Genomic DNA, 19,665 nt, shown 5'->3' with positions numbered 1-19,665 from the left:
ACCTCTGTATCCATCTACCTAGCCCATCATTTCCCACATGGCCAATAATGAATTCATTACATTTGCAGAGAAACAGTCTCCCTTTCAGATTCTGTATGATTAAAAAAACAGGCAGCCAGTTCAGCGAGGAGCTAAAACCAATGTGAGAGATGAGAAAATGCACATCAGGGAGTGTAGATGACTCTTTGGATGATTGAAAAGAAACAGAGAGATAGAACAGGGGAGAACTGAGTGTAGGCACTGAAGAAGAAGCCAGTGGCCAAGGAGAGAAAAATTGCCCCAAAGTGAAAGGAAATTCTTAGATGGGATGGGAAGGTATGGCAGGCTTATCGGGAGAACATATTGGAAGAAATGGGGCTAGATAATGCCTCAGGCCTTTGCAGTCCCAACATTAATGGCAGAAAAAGAGTATCAATCTAGTACCTCTAAAACGAATTTGCAATCAGGCAGCCTAAATGTTTATTTTTGTTAACTTCCCAGGTGTTTGCTGCACAGAGACTCTGCCTGTACTGCAGCATCGGTTATTTATTTATTTATTTATTTGTTTGTTTATTTATTTATTTATTTATTGGACACACAGCTTTCAGGATAGTTCCCCGACCAGGGATTGAACCCGGGCCCCAGACAGTGAAAGTGCAGAATCCTAACCACTGGACCTCCAGGGAACTCCCACCCCCCCACCCCATCCCACCCCACCCCACCCCACCCCACCCCACCCCTGCCCCTCCATTATCGCTCTTGAAACACTATTCCCTTAGCATCAGAGATGATGCCTGGACTCCAGAACACTGAACAGTCAAATATCCGGTGGTCATAAAGCCACGATGCAGGAAAGAAGAAAGGGATGGGGTGGAGAGGCTCCTACCAGCTGAGTGGGTTATTCAAACACAGTGACAGGTTGATGGCTTGAAAGTGAAAGGGCCTTTTGCCTGCCACCTTCAGATACCACCTCCAGGGTGGGGACACACCCACCTCCCACCTTGGGTTCCCTCTGACGGGAGCTCCCTATGCTGGTCCAAGACAGAAGCAGCCCCTTCAGGCTAGCAGGGCTTCAGCACAGAGAGCTTTCCCTTGACTCATCTCAGCATGCACATCTCCATCTCTACACGCCGAAGTTTTCTGTCCTGGTGCAATTCCCTTTACCATCCTAACACTGGCGTTTTAAAATCTGTGGCAGAGTGGGAATGAAATCCAAAAAAGAGGGGATATATGTATACGTATAGCTGATTCACTTTGCTGTATAGTAGAAACTAACACAACATTGTAAAGCAATTATACTCCAATAAAAATTTTTTTAAAAGTGGAAACACCATTAAAAAAAAGGAAACACCACAAAAAATTAAAAAATAAGTAAAATCTGTGGCAGAATTGTGTGCACTGTAGTTGAGACAAGAGAGCAGACACTGAGGCTGAGCCCTTGGTTGGGAGGGCCATGATGAAATGAAATTCCTATTTTATGGCAAGGCATGAAAATTTTAAAACGTTTCTCTGCCCGTCTGTGCCTCCTCCCTCCCCTTTAGTGTGTATTGTGCATCTGCATTCACCAGACCTCCTTAGGAGATAACATTCCTTCTCGGGCTTCCCTGGTGGCGCAGTGGTTGGGAGTCTGCCTGCCAATGCAGGGGACACGGGTTCGAGCCCTGGTCTGGGAAGATCCCACATGCCGCGGAGCAACTGGGCCGGTGAGCCATAATTACTGAGCCTGCGTGTCTGGAGCCTGTGCTCCGCAACAAGAGAGGCCGCGATAGTGAGAGGCCCGCGCACCGCGATGAAGAGTGGCCCCCGCTCACTGCAACTAGAGAAAGCCCTCGCACAGAAACGAAGACCCAACACAGCCAAAAAAAATGCAAACCTTTAAAAAAAAAAAAAAATTCCTTCTCAGTCTTGTAAGGGGTCACGATCACCCACTACTGGCTTTGTACATGCAGATCTGGATTGTGTAAACTGTCAGTACGTCACTTGATGTCTAACCCTTTCTCTCAAAAATTTTTATGACTGTGCTTTGACCTCTGATGCTCCTCAGAGCTTTCTGAAAGACTGTCTCCTGGGTTATAATCCTCAGGTTAGCTCAAATAAAACTTTTCATTTCTTTCTTAGATCGACTCGATTAATTTTTTCATTGACAGCTAGGACCCAGCTTGGTTGGGTCAGAGTCAAGTAGAGAATTCAGAGCCCCCAGCATGAGCCTAGATAAGTCTCCACTGCTTACGATGGTGCCTGAAATTCCTCCATTACATTGCTTCCATTGAGACTTGACTGTTTCTGGGACCTCCATACAGTTTCTCCCCAACTCCATTATATATGAATAACACTGGCAAGATCAACAAAGTTTAGCAAAAAGATTCAAAAGCCTGAGGTTTCAGCAGCATAATTATAGTAGGAGAGATGAGAGCAAAGGGAAGACCAGTGAGAGGAGAATGGAAAAAAAACCTTTGGCCTACAAACCGTAGATGAGTTCAGACTCCTGCAAACTCAGGGATCCCTGGATAATAAAGAAGCATAAGGACATCAGGCACTGACTGGGGTACCAAGGTTTACCCTGGAGCTAAGAGACAGGCTTGTGACCCCTTGATCCTGAAGACTCACCCATCTCCATGCGGGAATAATAAACTTGCAATCCAAGTGCAATCAGTGTGTTTGTTGTTGAATTTCAGTTTCAAGACAAGTCTTTTGGTGTCCCCTTCCAAACATACAGTGCTGTCCCTAAGTCCTGTTACAGGGAACTTTCCGGATAACCGCAGTCTCTGTCCCTTACTGAAAGCCCAAAAACTCTGAAGAATAAAGGGCCCCCATCTCCATCTTGCCTCTAGCCAGAAACTCCCCCACAATGAGCCCATGAGCAGATCCTAAATCCATTCCCAAGCTGAGGAGGCCAGCAGCCAGAGGGTCAGGGTCAGGGCCCAGGCAGCACACAGCCTCTGTGGTTCCCTTCCCTGCTGATCACGTGAGCCACGGACCCGACCCCCAGCCTCATCCTAGGGTCTCACCCACTGGTGAGAAAAAGGGCAGAGAAGGCTCCCAGCAGCAAGACCAGCAGAAGGAACTTGTCCATCTCTTCCAAGAATAGCAGGAAGGGAAGGGATGCAGAATGGGTGGCTGGAACGGGGAACAAGCCTCGGAGAGGCTGCAGTTGTGTGGGATGGGAGGAGGCTAAGGGCTCCAGCCAGAATTACTTCCAGAAGCTTCCTTTAGATAAAGGCTAAGGAATCCTGTGCACTGAACCAGGACCTTTGGCCCACTGGACAAAGAGTGCCCCTCCCTGCTGTCTCTGGCAGTTCCCTTCAAGTTGCCATCAGATGTGAGGGAGCCAGGTTGCTTGACCAGACATCCTGGACACCCCGTCCAGTGAGGGATCCACCGTAGGACCCGGGAGCCCAAGGACAGGGCCTTCTTGTCTAATCTGGGCTTATGCTGAAATGCCTAGTTCTTCTGGGTCTGACTCTCTCACCCCCTACCTACCACCAGTCATCAACTCACTTGGCCTCAGGCCAGTCTGCTGATGTGGGGCTTTCTGGGTTTCTGCCTCTCGGGGGTTCCTTGTGCCAAATAAGAGCACTTTGCCTCCTTCTCCTTCCTTTTATGTCTTTTCCCCAGCTCTGCAGTTTTTCAGCCAGCTCCTTGCCAATAGCAATAAGATGCAATGGTATGTTGGTGATGGAGTTGGAGGTGGTGGTGATGGTGGGGGTGAAGGAAAACTATGGGTTTTTTTGTTGATTTTTTTTTGTTTTTAATTTTTATTTTTTGGGCACATGACGCAGCATGTGGGATCCTAGGTCCCTGACCAGGGATCGAACCCAGGCCCCCTGCATTGGAAGCGTGGAGTCTTAGCCACTGGACCACCAGGGAAGTCCCAGGAGGAAAACTATGTTAATCCTTACTCTGCTACAACTACCCCTTTATTCCCTTTTCACCTTCACAGCAAAACCTGTTGAAAGTTCCTTTATCCTTGAAGCCGAATCCGGCCTCTGTACCCCAACACTGAATTAAATCTTGGAGACAGAGTTTTGGGTGAAGTAGAAAAAGGGGGCCAGAGTGGGCTAGTGCCCTCAAAATTGTGTGTCCCAACCTGGAGGGTGTAGTGAGAAGTTCTATAGTAATGGCCCAAAGAGGGTGTGATCAACTCGCAGACATTCTTCTGATTGGCTGGTGGGGAGTAAGTGGGAGTCGGCATCATCAACCTTCTGGTTCCAACTGGATCTGGGGTCTGCAGGCTTGTGGGCAGCACACAGTTAACTTCTCCCACCTGGTAGGGGTTTCAATATCTGCAAAACAGCTGGAAGATACTGTTGTGTGTATCCCTTGAGGGGGAACCAGGACCCTTCCCCAAGGCTGAAATATTGTTTCTCTTGACTTTTCCTCCCTTGTCTCCACAACCCCTCCCTTCTCTGATTAACAACTGTTTGAACCTGCCCGTTGGAACTCAGGGAAGGTCAGGGAGGCTGAATAAATCCTATTTCCTGTAATCAAAGAAATGCTTTTGTGCCCAGGAGCCCCACAGGGTCCTGCTCAGATCATATTCTCTACCAGCCCTCACCAACCTCTCATTCTCTCCTGTGCTCAGCCTACCCCAATCAAGTTGCCACCCTCTACTCCACTGAAACTGCTCTAGCCATGCTCACCAGTGACTCCGTGTTACCAAATCCAATAGTGATTTTCTGTCCACACATCTGGACCCCTAATTGGCATCTGTCCTGATTGACCACTGCCTCCTTCTTGAGACCTGCTCCCTTCTGGGCTGCCATGTTGTTACACTTTCCTGGCTGCCATGACATCACACCAGTCTTCCGGGGAGAGAAACAAAGAGAATATGTCAGGTCCACAGCCCTTAAAAAGAAGTTCACATGTTCACAGGACTTTTCCTCTCCTTTATCAATCATTTTCTAATACTGATTCATCATAATCTCCCCCAATGAAAACTTCATCTTCTGAATTTCCACTTTCTTTCAATACCTCCCCTTGAAAGATATTTAGCTTTCTTTTATGCATCAGGAATCTCATTTGCCAGGAGAGTGCGATGAAATAGTTGGGAGTGTTTAAGTACGTAAAGTACTTAGAAAAGGGTCTGACATATCCTCACACCTCAATCCTCAAAAATAAATAAACTAAGATTTCTATTCATTTTTTTCTATTCCATTTTATTAGGCATAAAAATGTAGATCATCTATTTTTCTTCTGCTACCCTTCATCCGTCACAAAGTCTTATATATGTTTTCCTCACAATTCCCCTCGGCTCAAACTTATTCTTGTATACCTAGACCCACAGCCACCCTCCCCAGGTAGGGCGTAGCCGCCTCCACTCTGGAACAGCGCCCCAGACTCCTGAGTGGTCACACTTTCCTCTACCCTTGCCCACACTCAAGAGTGTCCTGAGCACCGGTACCCATGTTTCTGCCTCAGTGCTACGTTTAGATGGTCTAGTAGGACTGGGTGATGCTGGGCCTTGAACGCAAAGCTGTGAGCTTTCCAGATTATTCAAGAAAAGAGAAGGCTTGGGAGGTCCACGAGGAAGGCTAGAGGGAGCCTCAATGATTGCAGTGTGTATAGAACCTGGCAGCGACCTGAGAGGCCCAACCTCTCCCTGCAGGAGCCTCTTCTTCCTCTCCAGGTTCCCTGGTGGGGGGACTTTCAGCCTCCCCAAGCTTCCAGGCCCCACCCATCCCTGTCAAACCCCCAGTGGTGAGTTCAGGCTGGGACCAGAGTGGAGCAGGGCGACTAAGGGCACAAGCTCTATAACTGGTCCCGTCTGGGCCCAAATCCTGACTCTGGCACTTACTGGCTAGGGACCCTGTCCAAATTACTTAACTTTTCTGAAAGCATCAGCTGCCTAATATGGCCAATGAGGACGATAATGGAATCCACCTGCTAGGGTTTTGCCATGATTAAATAAAACGATGCCTTTTAGCTACTTGATGTGTGCTAAGTCCTAACTGTATTCTTATTTGTCTTATCACTTATCTTTGTATCCCTGCCATGACAATTCCCAGATAAAACTGGGATTGGGAAGGAGATGAAGACTGAATATGATGACACCACGCCAAATTCTCTTCCTCTGTCCTTCTGTTCTCTTGGGCAGCCCTACACCTGCCCCTACCATGCACACATGTGCACGCGCGTGCATACACACACACACACACACACACACACACACACACACACACAGTGACACTTCTCTTTCCCCTCACATCATAGAACATGAAACCCTGTTTCAGCTCAGCCTAAGGGCAGGCCTAGTCCCAGGACAGCTGTACCCCACCCCATCACACTCTTCACTCTCACAGATGTTCTACTCAGAACAGCCATTATCTCAGGCCAGGGCCAAAGGACAAGGTAGTGATGGAGACTAAAAGGGGGATAAACAGACAGCCCAGGCCAGGGGTTCTGCATCATTTCCCAAATTAAGCCAGTGGAAATGGAGTCCTCTTACAGCACCGGTCACAGCCGGTTCAGATCAGCCAAGCAAATGGGCTCTAATGAAAACTTGCAGGCAGGGTAGGGTCAGCCTCATCTGCCAAAACTCATCAGAGCAATCAAACTTCTCTTTCCCAGCTCCCTCCTCACACAGCCACACAGCGGGCGAGCCCCCCATCCCGCCAGCAAAGAGGGGAGGGCTTGTCTGTTCTCCATCCTTGCTCGGCTGCAGCCAAGGCTCTCCGTGTTGTGTGTGAGGCATGGTTGGATATGTGCGCAGTTAGGGAGGCAGTGGGGAGGAATGACTAGAAGCAGATGGGTCAGAAATGTTGCCACGAGAGGAGCAAACAAGAGCCCCAAGAATCAGGCTTTGATTCATTGACTGGCTGCCACGAGCACGCAAGCCTCTCCTGTCCTATCCTGGACAAAAGAACTCCTCGCCGCCAGCTTCTCACGGACCATTCCTCAGATTTCCCTCCCCTGGGGTCACTATCTGCTTAAACTAAATTTTGCCCCAAGTTCATATGTTGAAGCCCTGACCCCCCAGTGTGACGGTATTTGGAGAGGGGCTTCGGGAGGTACAGGTATGCCCTGCTTTTCAAAAGTTTGCTTTATGCTACTTGCTTTTAGGAAAGACCTACATTTGTTCCTGTATTCCCTAAATAACTCTGAAGAGAATTTGTTTTTACCAAAAAAAAAAAAAAAAAAAAGACGAAAAGTGAAAATAGTGTTCTGCGTGTGTTTTTTAGCAGTCTTTATAGAGACAGCGCACACCTGAGCAGTGAGAGCCGCATCGCCAAGCTCCTCCCCTCAGAACTCAACATCTCAGCCTCAAGCTGCCGGAGCTTAGAACTGTGTCTTCGAGCGTCCGTGCTTTATCTGGATTTATTCTGTGCATCTGTTAGCAAGATATGTCCTAAGGTAATTGCTTCTTCACTTTACACCATTTCAGCTTATGAAAGATTTCATGGGGACACTCTACTTTCAGATAGCAGGGGAAACCTGTAATTAGGTTTAAATGAAGTTGTGAGCCTGGACCCTCATGATGGGATTAGTGCCCTTATAAGAGGAGACACCAGAGCTCACTTGCTCTCTCCCCGTCTCTTCCCTTTCTTTCCCCCTCTCTCTCCCCACTCCTCTCTGCCAGGTGAGGATGGCTGCTGGCTGCAAATCAGTAAGAAAGCCCCCACCAGGGAACAGAATCAGCCAGAACTTTGATCTTGGACTTCCCAGCCTCCAGAACTGTGAGAAATAAATTTCTGTGGTTTAAGCCACTCAGTCCGTAGTATTTTGTTACGGCAGCCTGAGCTGACTAAGACACTACCCAGTGATTCTGGGGAGAGATGAGCTTTGCACTGTGAATTCTTTCTGCTGAGAGCCTCACAGGGATGAATTACCTTCCTCTTTCAATCATGTCCTTCCTTTTTGTTTCTGAAAGAGGTGAGGAAATTGAATTTAATTTCTCTGAGCACAACGAGAGAAAAACTTCCCTGAGGCACTTTAGTCCCTGCTTCCTCCGAAGTCAGTATAAAGTCAGGGTTCTGGGAAGCTGGGCTGTGCAGCCTGCAGGTCGTCGACTTGGAAAACTTCAGGTCCTGAGGGCAATGGACAAGCTGCTGGCGCTGGGAGCAGCTCTGTTCTGCATGCTGAGGTGAGGGCTGAGTGCAGGGAGCAGGGGTGTAGGTTCCTTCCTCACCATCCCAAGCCACGTCCACTGGGGGAAATTATCTGGAAGGAGCTTGGAGCGTGTATTGGTCTGCTAGGACCACCATAACAAAATATCACAGACTGGGTGTAGTAAACACAGAAATTTTTTTTCTCACAGTTCTGGAGGCTAGAAGTCTAAGATCAAGGTGCCAGCTGGGTTGGTTTCTTGTGAAAATTCTCTTCCTGGTTTGCAGACAGTTAGCTGCCTTCTCGATGTGCCTTCACATGGTCTCCGATGTGTGTGGGCGGTGGGGGGGAGGGGTGCTGTGGAAGAGGGAGAGGGAGAGAGATGGAGAGGATCCTGGTACCTCTTCCTCTTCTAAGGACACCATTCCTATCAGATTAGGGCCCCATCCTTATGACCTCATTTAAACTTAATTACCTCGCTAAAGGCTCTGTCTCCCAATATAGTCACACGTGGGGTTAAATCTTCAATATATCCTTCTGAAGGAACACAGTTCAGTCCATAACAGAGGAATTGCTGGAGTTTAGGGGGCAAGGATGGTTCTCTAGCCTCAGTTCCCCAGAAGTTCAGAATAAAACCAAAGCCTGAAGTCCTGCATGTGCTCAGATCATCAGCCACCTAGGAGAGAGTCATAATTCAGAATCGCATGCTGCTGGATATCCCTCTTTTTGTGGAATATGTTTGTATATAAAATACACACCAAACTTGAGAAAAGATTTGAAGGCTTTTATACCAAAATATAACAACAGATATCTTTAGGCGATGTAATTATGAGTGCTTTTAATTTTTCTTTTTGTGCCCAGAAAATTATTTTCACAACCAAACAAAGGTGGCTTGTTGGTCCTGCCTTGATCATGCTCGGCCCATCATTCCTGATTCCCTGTGTAAGACCTTCAGCACCTTGATTCAGGTTGATTCAATTGGAAATGTGGGTCTGCTTATGGCTGCTCTTTGTGCTCATGGTGGTTAGATTCTCAGGGCAGTTTGGGTTTTTTTAATGAAATATAGTTGATTTACAATATTGTGTTAGTTTCAAGTGTATAGCAAAGTGATTCAGTTATACATCTATATGTATATATCTATATTCTTTTTTTCCTTTTCTTTTCCATTATAGGTTACTACAAGATATTGAATATAGTTCCCTTTGCTATGCAGTAAATCCTAGTTGTTCATCTATTGTATATATAGTGGTGTGTATCTGTTAATCTAAAACTTCTAATTTTAACCTCTCCCTCCTCTTTCCCCTTTGGTAACCATAAGTTTGTTTCTATGTCTATGAGTCTGTTTCTGTTTTATAAATAAGTTCATTTGTACTATTTTTCAGATTCCACATATAAGTGATATTATAGGGACTTCCCTGTCGGTCCAGTGGTTAAGACTTCGTCTTCCAATGCAGGGGGTATGGGTTTGATCCCTGGTCCAGGAAGATCCCACATGCCTCGGGGCCAAAAAACCAAAAATATAAAACAGAAGCATTATTGTAAAAAATTCAATAAAGATTTAAAAAATGGTCCACATCAAAAATATCTTTAAAAGAAAATAAGTGATATTATATATTTGTCTTTCTCTCTCTGACTTACTTCACTTAGTATGATAATCTCTAGGTCCATCCATGTTGATGCAGATGGCATTATTTCATTCTTTTTTTATGGCTGAGTAATATTCAATTGTTTATATATATACCACATCTTCTTTACCCATTTATCTGTTGATAGACATTAGATTGTTTCTGTGTCTTGGCTATTGTAAATGGTGCTGCTATGAACATTGGGGTGCAGGTATGTTTTCAAATTAGAGTTTTAGTCTTTTCCAGTTATATGCCCGGGAGTGGGATTGCTGGATCATATGGTAACTCTATTTTAGTATTTTAAAGAACCTCCAGACTGTTTTCCAAAGTGGCTGCACCAATTCATATTCCCACCAACAGTGTACGAGGGTTCCATTTTCTCCACACCCTCTCCAGCATTTGTTATTTGTAGACTTTTTGATGACAGCTGTTCTGACCGGTGTGAGGTGATACCTCATGGTGGTTTTGATTTGCATTCTTCTAATAATTAGAGATGTTGTGAATCTTTTCACGTGCCTGTTGGCCATCTGTATGTCTTCTTTGGAGAAATGTCTATTTCGGTCTTCTGCACATTTTTGATTGGGTTGTTTGTTTTTTTGATATTGAGTTGTATGAGCCGCCTGTATATTTTAGAAATTAAGCCATTGTTGGTAGCATCGATTGCAAATATTTTCTCCCAATCCACAGATTGTCTTTTTGTTGTGCAAAAGCTTATAAGTTTGATTAAGTCCCATTTTTTTATTTTTGCTTTTATTTATTTTGCCTTGGGAGACTAAGAAAACATTGCTATGATTTACATCAGAGAATGTTTTGCCTATGTTCTCTTTGAGGAGTTTTATGGTGTCACATCTTACATTTAAGTCTTTAAGCCACTTTGAGTTGATTTTTGTGTATGGTGTGAGGGAGTGTTCTAACTTCATTGATATGCATGCGGCTATCCATCTTTCCCAACACCGCTTGCTAAAGAGACTTTCTTTTCTCTGTTGTATATTCTTGTCTCCTTTGTCAAAGATTAATTGATCACAGGTGTGTGGGTTTATTTCTGGAGTCTCTATTCTGTTCCACTGATCTATCTGTCTGTTTTTGTGCCAATACCACACTGTTTTGATTACTGTAACTTTGTAGAATTGTCTGAAGTCTCAAAGGGTTATGCCTCCAGCATTGTTCTTTTTCTTCAAGATTACTTTGGCAATTCTGGTTTTTTTGTAGTTCCACATAAATTTTAGGATTATTTGTTCTAGTTCTGTGGAAAATGTCATGGGTAATTTGATAGGGATCTCATTAAATCTGTAGATTGTTTTGGGTAGTATAGCCATTTTAACAATATTAATTCTTCCAATCCAAGAGCATGAGCTATCTTCCCATTTCCTTGAATCATCTTCAATTTCCTTTATCAGTGTTTTATAATTCTCAGCATTAAGTCTTTCACCTCCTTGGGTAGGTTTTTTCCTAGTTATTGTATTTTTTTAAAATAAAATTTTAAACAGGATTTTTTTTTACTTTTCTGATACTTCATTGTCAGTGTAAAGAAATGCAACAGATTTCTGTATATTAGTCTTGTACCCTGCTACCCTGCTGAATTTATTTATCAGTTCTAATAGTTTTTGTGTGGCATCTTTAGGTTTTCCATATAGAGTATCACGTCATCTTACATATAATGACAATTTTCCCTCTTCCCTTCCAATTTGGATACTTTTTATTTCTTTTTCTTGTCTAATTGCTGTGGCTAGGACTTTCAATACTATGTTGAATAGAGGTGGTGAGACTGGGCACCCTTGTCTTTTTCCAGAATTTAGTGGGAAGGCTTTCAGCTTTTCACCATTGAGTATTATATTGGCTGTGGGTTTGTCATAAATGGCTTTTATTATGTTATGAAATGCTCCCCCTATACCTACTTTGGAAAGAGGTTTTTTTTTTATCATGAATGAATGTTGAATTTCTCAAATGCTTTTTCTGCATCTATTGAGATGATCATGTGGTTTTTGTCTTTTCCTTTGTTGATGTGGTGTATCACATTGATTGATTTACATATGTTGAACCATCCTTGTGACTCTGGAATTAATTCAACTTGATCATGGTGTATGATCCTTTTTATATGTTGTTGGATTTGGTTTGCTGTTATTTTGTTGAGGATTTTTGCATCTATATTTATCAAGGATATTGGCCTGTAATTTTCTTTTTTGGTAGTGTCTTTGTCTGGTTTTGGTATGACAGGTGGCAGGAATATACAATGAAGAAAGCACGGTCTCTTCAATAAGTGGTGTTGGGAAAACTGGACAGCTACATGTAAAATAACGAAATTAGAACATTCTCTAACACCATATACAAAAAGAAAGAAAGAAAGAAAGAAAAAAAACCCTCAAAATGGATTAAAGACCTAAATCTAAGATGGGATAGTATAAAACTCCTAGATGAAAACATAGGCAGAACACTCTTGGACATAAATCACAGCAATAATTTTATGGCCCTGTCCCCTAGGGTAAAGGAAACAAAAGCAAAAATAAATAAATGGGACCTAAATAAACTTAAAAGCTTTTGCACAGCAAAGGAAACCACCAATGAAATGCAAAAACAACCTACTGAATGGGAGAAAATATTTGCAAATGATATGACCAATAAGGGATTAATATCCAACATATATAAACAGCTCATACAGCTCAACATCAAAAAAAAAAAAAAGTAATTGAAAAATGGGCAGAAGAACTGAATAGAGGAAATGCAGTTGACCAACAGGTACATGAGAGGATGATCAACATTGCTAATCACCAGGGAAATGCAAATCAAAACCACAATGATATATCACCTCACACCTGTCAGAATGGATATCATCAAAAAGAACACAAATTGGGAATTCCCTGGCTGTCCAGTGGTTAGGACTCTGTGCTTTCACTGCTGAGCTAAGGGCCCAGGTTCAATCCCTGGTCAGGGAACTAAGATCCCACAAGCCATGCAGAGTGGTTAAAAAAAAAAAAAAACACACAAACCCAAACCAAAAACCACAGATAACAAATATTGCACCACTGGTGGGAATATAAGTTAGTGCAGCCACTGTGGAAAACGGTATGGAGGTTTCTCAGAAAACTAAAAATAGATCTACCATATGACCCAGCAATTGCACTCCTCAGTATATATCCAAAACAAACAAACAAAAAACACAAAAAACAGTAATTTGAAAAGATACATGCACCCTTATGTTCATAGCAGCATTATTTACAACTGCCATGATATAGAAGCAACCTAAGTGTCCATCAATAGATGAATGGATAAAGAAGCTGTGAAATATATATACAATGGACTACTACTCAGCCATAAAAAAAAGAATGAAATTTTGCCATCTATAGCAACATGGATGGACTTGGAGTATTTTATGCTAAGTGAAGTAAGTCAGACAGTGAAAGACAAATACTGTGTGATATCACTTGTATGTGGAATCTGAAAAATACAACAATCTAGTGAATATAACAAAAAAAGAAACAGACTCACAGATATAGAGAATAAACTAGTGGTTACCAGTGGGGAGGGGAGGAGAGGCAATACAGGGGTGTGGGAGAGGGAGGTACAAACTATTGGGTGTAAGATAGACTCAAGGATGTATTGTACAAAATTGGGAATATAGTCAATATTTTGTAATAACTGTAAATGGAAAGTAACTTTTAAAAATTGTATAAAAATTTTTAAAAATTAAAAATTTTGAAAACAAGAAATGTAAAAAATAAAAACACACCAGCTCTTGGTGTTATTGATTTTTTTCTATTTTTTTAATCTCTTTTATTTATTTCCTCTCTGATCTTTATTATTTCCTTCCTTCTGATGACTTTAGGTTTTGTTTGCTCTAATTTTTCTAGGTCGTTAAGTTAGGTTGTTTATCTGGAATTTTTCTTGTTTTTTTGAGGAAAGCCTGTATCGTTATGAACTTCCCTCTTAGGACTGCTTTTGCTGCATCCCATAGGTTTTGTATGGCTGTGTTTCATTGTCATTTGTCTTGAAGTATTTTTGATTTCCTCTTTGATTTCATTGTTGACCCATTGGTTTTTTAGTAGCATATTGTTTAGTCTCCATGTGAATTTTTTCTTTCTAGTTTCTCTTTCTGTGGTTGATTTCTAGTTTCATGACATTGTAGACAGAGAAGATGCTAGAAATAATTTCTATCCTCTTAAATTTGTTGAGTCTTGTTTTGTGCCCTACTATGTGGTCTATTCTAGAGCATGTTCCATGTGCACTTGAAAAGAATGCGTATTCTGTTGTGGTTTTTTTGTTTTTTTAATGTAGTGTCCTGTACATATCAATTAAGTCTAACTGTTCTATTGTATCATTCGGGATCTCTGTTGCCTTACAGATTTTCTGTCTGGAAGATCTGTCAATTGATATCACTGGGTGGGGTGTTAAAGTCTCCTACTATTATTGTCTTTCCATCAATTTGTCCCTTTACCTCGCTTAGTATTTGTTTTGTGTGTTTAGGTGCTCCAATGTTGGGTGCATATATGTTAACGTGTATGATATCCTCTTCTTGTATTGATCCTTTTATCATTATAATAGTGTCCTCCTTTGTCTTTCTTTATGGCCTTTGTTTTAAAGTCTATTTTGTCTGATATGAGTATTGCTACCCCCACTTTCTTGTCATTTCCATTTGCATGAAATAGTTTTTCCACCCCCTTGCTTTCAATCTATATGTGTCTTTTGCCCTGAAGTGGGTCTCCTGTAGGCAGCATATTGTAGGTTCTTGTTTCACTATCCAATCTGCCACTCTGTCTTTTGATCAGAGCATTTAGTCCATTGACATTTAAAGGAATTATTGATAAATATGTATTTATTGCCATTTTAAACCTTGTTTTCCAGTTGAATCTGTATTTAATCTTTGTTCCTTTTTTCTGCTTTTTGTTTTTCCTTTTGTGATGTGTTGATTTTCTTTTTTATTACACTTGAGTTCCTTGGTTTTGTGAGCCTATTGTATGTTTTTGGTTTGTGGGTATGTGGATTTCAAGTATGTTAACCCATAACTATATTTACTTGTTTTAGACTGATAGCCACATAAGCTCAAACACATTCTTAAAGGTCTACATTTTCTTACTACTCTCCCACCCCATTTGTGATATTTATGTCCTATTTTACATCTCTATGTTTATCCTTTTGCTCTTCCTAATAGTTATAATCACTTTCACAAAATATTCAATTGTTTCTTAATCTATATAATGGCTTATATAAGTGATCTTCAATCCTTTTATAAACTTGCCTTTCCTATTGTGATTTTCCCTTTCCTATAGATTCTTGCTTCTTCTCCATTTAGAGAAGAACTTTCAATATTTCTTTTAGGACAGGTATAGTATTGCTGTATTCTTCTAGTCTTTGCTTGTCTGAGAAATTTTTTCTCTCTTCTTCTATTCTAAATGATAATCTTGCTGGGTATAGTATCCTAGCTTACAGGTTTTTCCCTTTCAGGGCATTAAATATATCTTGTCATTCTTCTGGCCTGCAACATTTCTGTATAGAAATCAGCTGATAGCCTTATGGGGGTTCCCTTGTAACTAACTCTGTTTTTCTCATACTGCCTTTAGAACCCTCTATCTTTAAACTTTGTCATTTTAATTATGATATGTCTTGGTGTAGGTCTGTTTGGGTTCATCTTGTTTGGGACTCTCTGTGCTTCCTCTACCTGGATATCTATTTCCTTCTTTTGGTTTCACACGTTTTCAGCCATAATTTCTTCAAATACATTTTTGTTCCTCTTTTCTCTTTCTTCTCCTTCTGGAATCCCTATTATGCATAGGTTGGCATGCTTTATATTATTCCATAGATCTTGTATGGTGCTTTTTTTTTTTTTTTTAATTTGTCTTTCTGTCTGCTTTTCTGATTGGGTGATTTCCATCATTCTATCTTCCAGATCACTTATTCGTTCTCCTGCACTATTTAGTTTGCTATTTATTGCTTTTAGCTTGGTTTTCATCTCAACAATTGAGTTGTCTAATTTTGATTGGCTCCTCTTTATAGTTCTAGTTCCCTGTTACAGTGATCCACTTTTCTATCAATAGCCCTTTCTAATTCCTTTAGCATTTTATTATGTTCTTTTTGAATTAGGAGTCTGATAGACTGGAGAGATCTGTTTTATTGTTTTTTTCTTTCAGGAGATTTCTCTTCTTTTAACTGGGAGTAGTTCATCTGTTGTTGTTGTTGTTGTTGTTTTTACTATATTTCTCTGACTCTATTAATTTAGGAGAAACAGTTATCTACTGTGGACTTGAAGGTCTTATATGAGGGAGAGACCCTGTGTAGCACGTAAGAGTACAATATTTTTGGTGCAGGAGTGTTTTTGGTATGGATGCCTGCCATATCTTTGCTCAGAGTGTGCTGGCTGTTGGTCCCTTGATAGGGGGTGTGTTTGGTGTTGTGGTGACCAGAGTCTGCACTAGATGTTGGGCAGGGCCTCCTCTTTGATCTGTGGTTGTCATAGCCCTTTAGAGGGCAGGGTCTGCTCCCCACTTGTTGGAGTAGAAGCTCCCAGATCGGGTTCTAAGCTGCACAGTGAGATAGGTGGGACTGGATTGCTCCCTCTAGGAAAGGAGCCACCGAGTGTTCTTCTGCAAGAGCTGTTCACTGGGACCTGTGATTCTGTGATGCTGCCTGCCACCTAGTGTGCATGCCCACAAAGATCACTGTTGCTGGCACTGCCATCAGGGGCTGCCTCCACATGGGAGCTCCAGTAATTGGCTTGGAGCTCCCTTAAGCATGCATGTGTGCTCACAAAGCTGCTGGTGTGAAAACTCACTGGTACTGTGTCCCCTGAGCCTACAGTTAATCAGCTCAAATGGCCCTCAGGCATGCATGTGCAGTCCTGGTCCCAACACCCACCAGAGCAAGAACCCACCAGAGCTGTGTCCCAGCACCTGCAGTAGGATTGGTGGTAATGGGCTCAGATTTCAGCCCTGCCTCCACATGTGCCCACAAAGTTCACAGAACCCACAGCTGCCAGAGTCTTTCCTCCACTGTAAGCATGCTGATAATGAGGCTGCTATGACAGACCCATGTCCCTCCCTTCCTGTGTTGACATGGGATTCCTATGGAGGACACACACTCCATCCTGCATGTGCCCCCAGTTGCAGCCCAACTGCACTTCAGTCCCTATGAACTGTGTCTGTGCAACCAACCTGAGTCCTCTCCCTATGTCTGTCCACTGATCCCCCAGTTTCAGCACCCAACCACTGCGCACACCAGCAGGCGTACATCTCAGGCTGGGATGTGTGGTGTTGTGGGCAGGACTGTCTATACTGGTCTCTCTCTACCCTGTGGGGCTGCAGGCCAGCTCCTACACTCTCCTCTCAAGCCTCTGAAGCTCCTTATCTGTCCTGGCATAACTCCCAGCCAGTGAAGGAGGTTCCCAGGGTGAGGGAACTTTTCCTCTTTCAGACCTCCCTTCCCGGGGTGCAGGTCCCATCCCAATTCCTCTTCTTCTCCCTTTTCCCTTTGTCCTACAGTTTGTTTTCCATGTAAGTAGCCTCTGCGGAGAGGATGAACACTAAGGAAATGTACTGCTTTGAGGAGTCTAAACCTCATTTCAGTAGGACTTGATAACATTGTTCAAAGGTGAATTTAACTCAATGATACATGCACCCCTATGTTCGTAGCAACACTATTTACAATAACCAAGACATGGAAGCAACCTAAATGTCCATTGACAGAAGAATGTATAAAGAGGATGTGGTGTATATATGTATAATGGAATATTACTCAGCCATAAAAAAGAATGAAATAATGCCATTTGCAGCAACATAGATAGACCTAGAGATTATCATACTAAGTGAAGTAAGTCAGACAAAGACAAATATATGATATCACTTATATGTGGAATCCAAAAAGTGATACAAATGAACTTATTTACAAAACAGAAACAGGCTCACAGATATAGAAAACAAACTTATGGTTACCAAAGGGAAAAGAGGGGAGGGATATAAATTTGGAATATGGGATAAACAAGATACAAACTACTATATATAAAATATATAAACAACAAGGACCTATTGTATAGCTCAGGAAACTATATTCAATATCTTGTAATAACCTATAATGGAAATGAATCTGAAAAAGAATATGTACATGTATAACTGAATCACTTTTCTGTACACCTGAAATATTGTAAATCAACTATACTTCAATTTAAAAATTAAAAAAAAAAAAGAATATTAAGACCAGCTCCAACATCTGGGTCTATTTGTATATAGTTCTCCACTGGTTAAACTCAGGGACCCTTCTCTATCCCCCAACTTGGGAAGATGCTTGATCTACATGTTCTCATTAAAGTCCTCAGTGGAGGGAGAGGTTAGATCTGTGCTTATGAACAGATGAAGATCCTCCTGTTACCCATATATGTCTGTGTTTGGCTTGAGCCACCAAATGATAAAAACGAATCCCTCTCAGCTCTGCTTCTAAACCCCCTTCCATTCCTCCCTCCCTGTGCTGAGCACATATTTTACCTCCTAATGTTTTCTCTCTGTGTCAAATATCAGGGTTTTTGGTGTAATTTTTTATGGAAGGAAGAGACATGGAACTAGTACATGGAAACTGATTGAAGGGCTGATTGGGTTGGGGGCCAGTGGGTCCAGAAGAAAGAGATATGATTGTAGAAGACAATATATAGTCTTAATAATCTATTAATCCATTAATAGTCCCAAAGAGCCTCTAGTCAGTTGTTTAGGTTCCATATTTGCCAGACAAACTGATCCCAGCCATGATTCTCTTGCCCTATGTCTTGCTGGGCTCTCACTCATAAGCATGTTGGCAAAGAGAAGATGAAGGAGACATTGGAAGCAATTAAGCCATGTTTTAGGAAGAAAAGAGAAGTCATCAGTGAAATGCAAATCAAAACTACCTTGGAACCCCCATATATCATAGGAATATAAAATGGTGTAGCCACTTTGGATAACACTTTGGCAGTTCTTTTAACTTTCTATTAGACAGTTAAACAATGAATTACCATATGACATAGCAATTTCATACCCAGGAATTGGTGAAATAAAAATATTTTTAAGGCAGAACAAGAAAATTTTTAAACATAAGATTCTGTCTCTATCCATTTGGGCCACTACCCCTCTTTACTGTGCATTGTGCATCCACATTATACATTAGCCAGATCTCCTTAGAAGACACAGGAATACCTGCTTGACCGAAAACAGCAATTTTCTCCTAGCACCAGCTAGGTAACTCCTTAGGAGATAATATTCCTTTCTCAATCCTGTAAGGGGTCACGATGACCCACTACTTGCCTTGTAAGTGCAGATCTGGACTATGTAAAGTATCCATATGTCACTTTGATATATAATCTGTTGTCTCAAAAACGTATATAACTGTGCTTTGACCTCTAATGGGTGGAACAGTTCTTGGAGATTTCTGAAAGTGTTTCCTGGGTTATAATCCTCAGGTTGGGTTGAATAAAATTCCCCATTTCTTTCTTGGATTGACTATCGATTAATGTTTTCATTGACAATATATACCAAAGAGAATTAAAAACAAGCTGACACAAAAATTTGCACACAGGTGTTCATAGTAGCATAATCCATAACAGGCAAAATGTGGAAAAAACCCAAATGTGTGTTAACTGCTGACTGGATAAACAAAATATGGTCTATCCATACAATGAATACTATTCGGCAATAAAAAGAAATGATGTACTGATACATACTTGTCTACTTAAAGAAAAATGTACAACATAAGAGTTGTGAGTTTACGTTTTATTCAGGGACTTACTGAGGACTATAGCCTGGGTGACATCCTCTCAGTAACTCTGAGGAAATTACACAAAAGAGGCAGAGGAGAAGCCAGTTTATATGATTTTTGGCTAGGGAATATGTGTATCCAAGCATACATCTTGGTGAAAGATTACTGCTAGTCACAAAGAACACGTATCTCAAGTTAACGATTTTAGTGTTTTTCCTATGTATGGGAAGGTACAAGAATCTGGTGTCATTAAAATTCTTCCTGAGATATATAACTATCTAAGGGGCCTGCTTGTCCACAGCACAGGGTGCGCCAT

At 41.9% G+C, this 19,665-nt stretch overlaps 1 long non-coding RNA gene across 1 annotated transcript in view; it reads left to right on the top strand.

Annotated features, from left to right (window-relative positions):
- LOC309605329 overlaps positions 1-8,354 on the top strand; it is a 128,078-nt gene extending 119,724 nt beyond the window's left edge. The window contains exon 5 of the long non-coding RNA XR_014231339.1: positions 7,158-8,354. This is a non-coding gene — a long non-coding RNA (uncharacterized lncRNA). The remainder of the gene's footprint in view (positions 1-7,157) is intronic.
- Positions 8,355-19,665: the final 11,311 nt, after the last annotated feature.

Source organism: Balaenoptera borealis, assembly GCF_965194805.1.
Source record: "Balaenoptera borealis genome assembly, chromosome: 11".
Lineage (NCBI taxonomy): Eukaryota > Metazoa > Chordata > Mammalia > Artiodactyla > Balaenopteridae > Balaenoptera > Balaenoptera borealis.
Note: the sequence above shows the minus strand (reverse complement) of the source record. Positions and strands in the feature narration are given on the sequence as shown.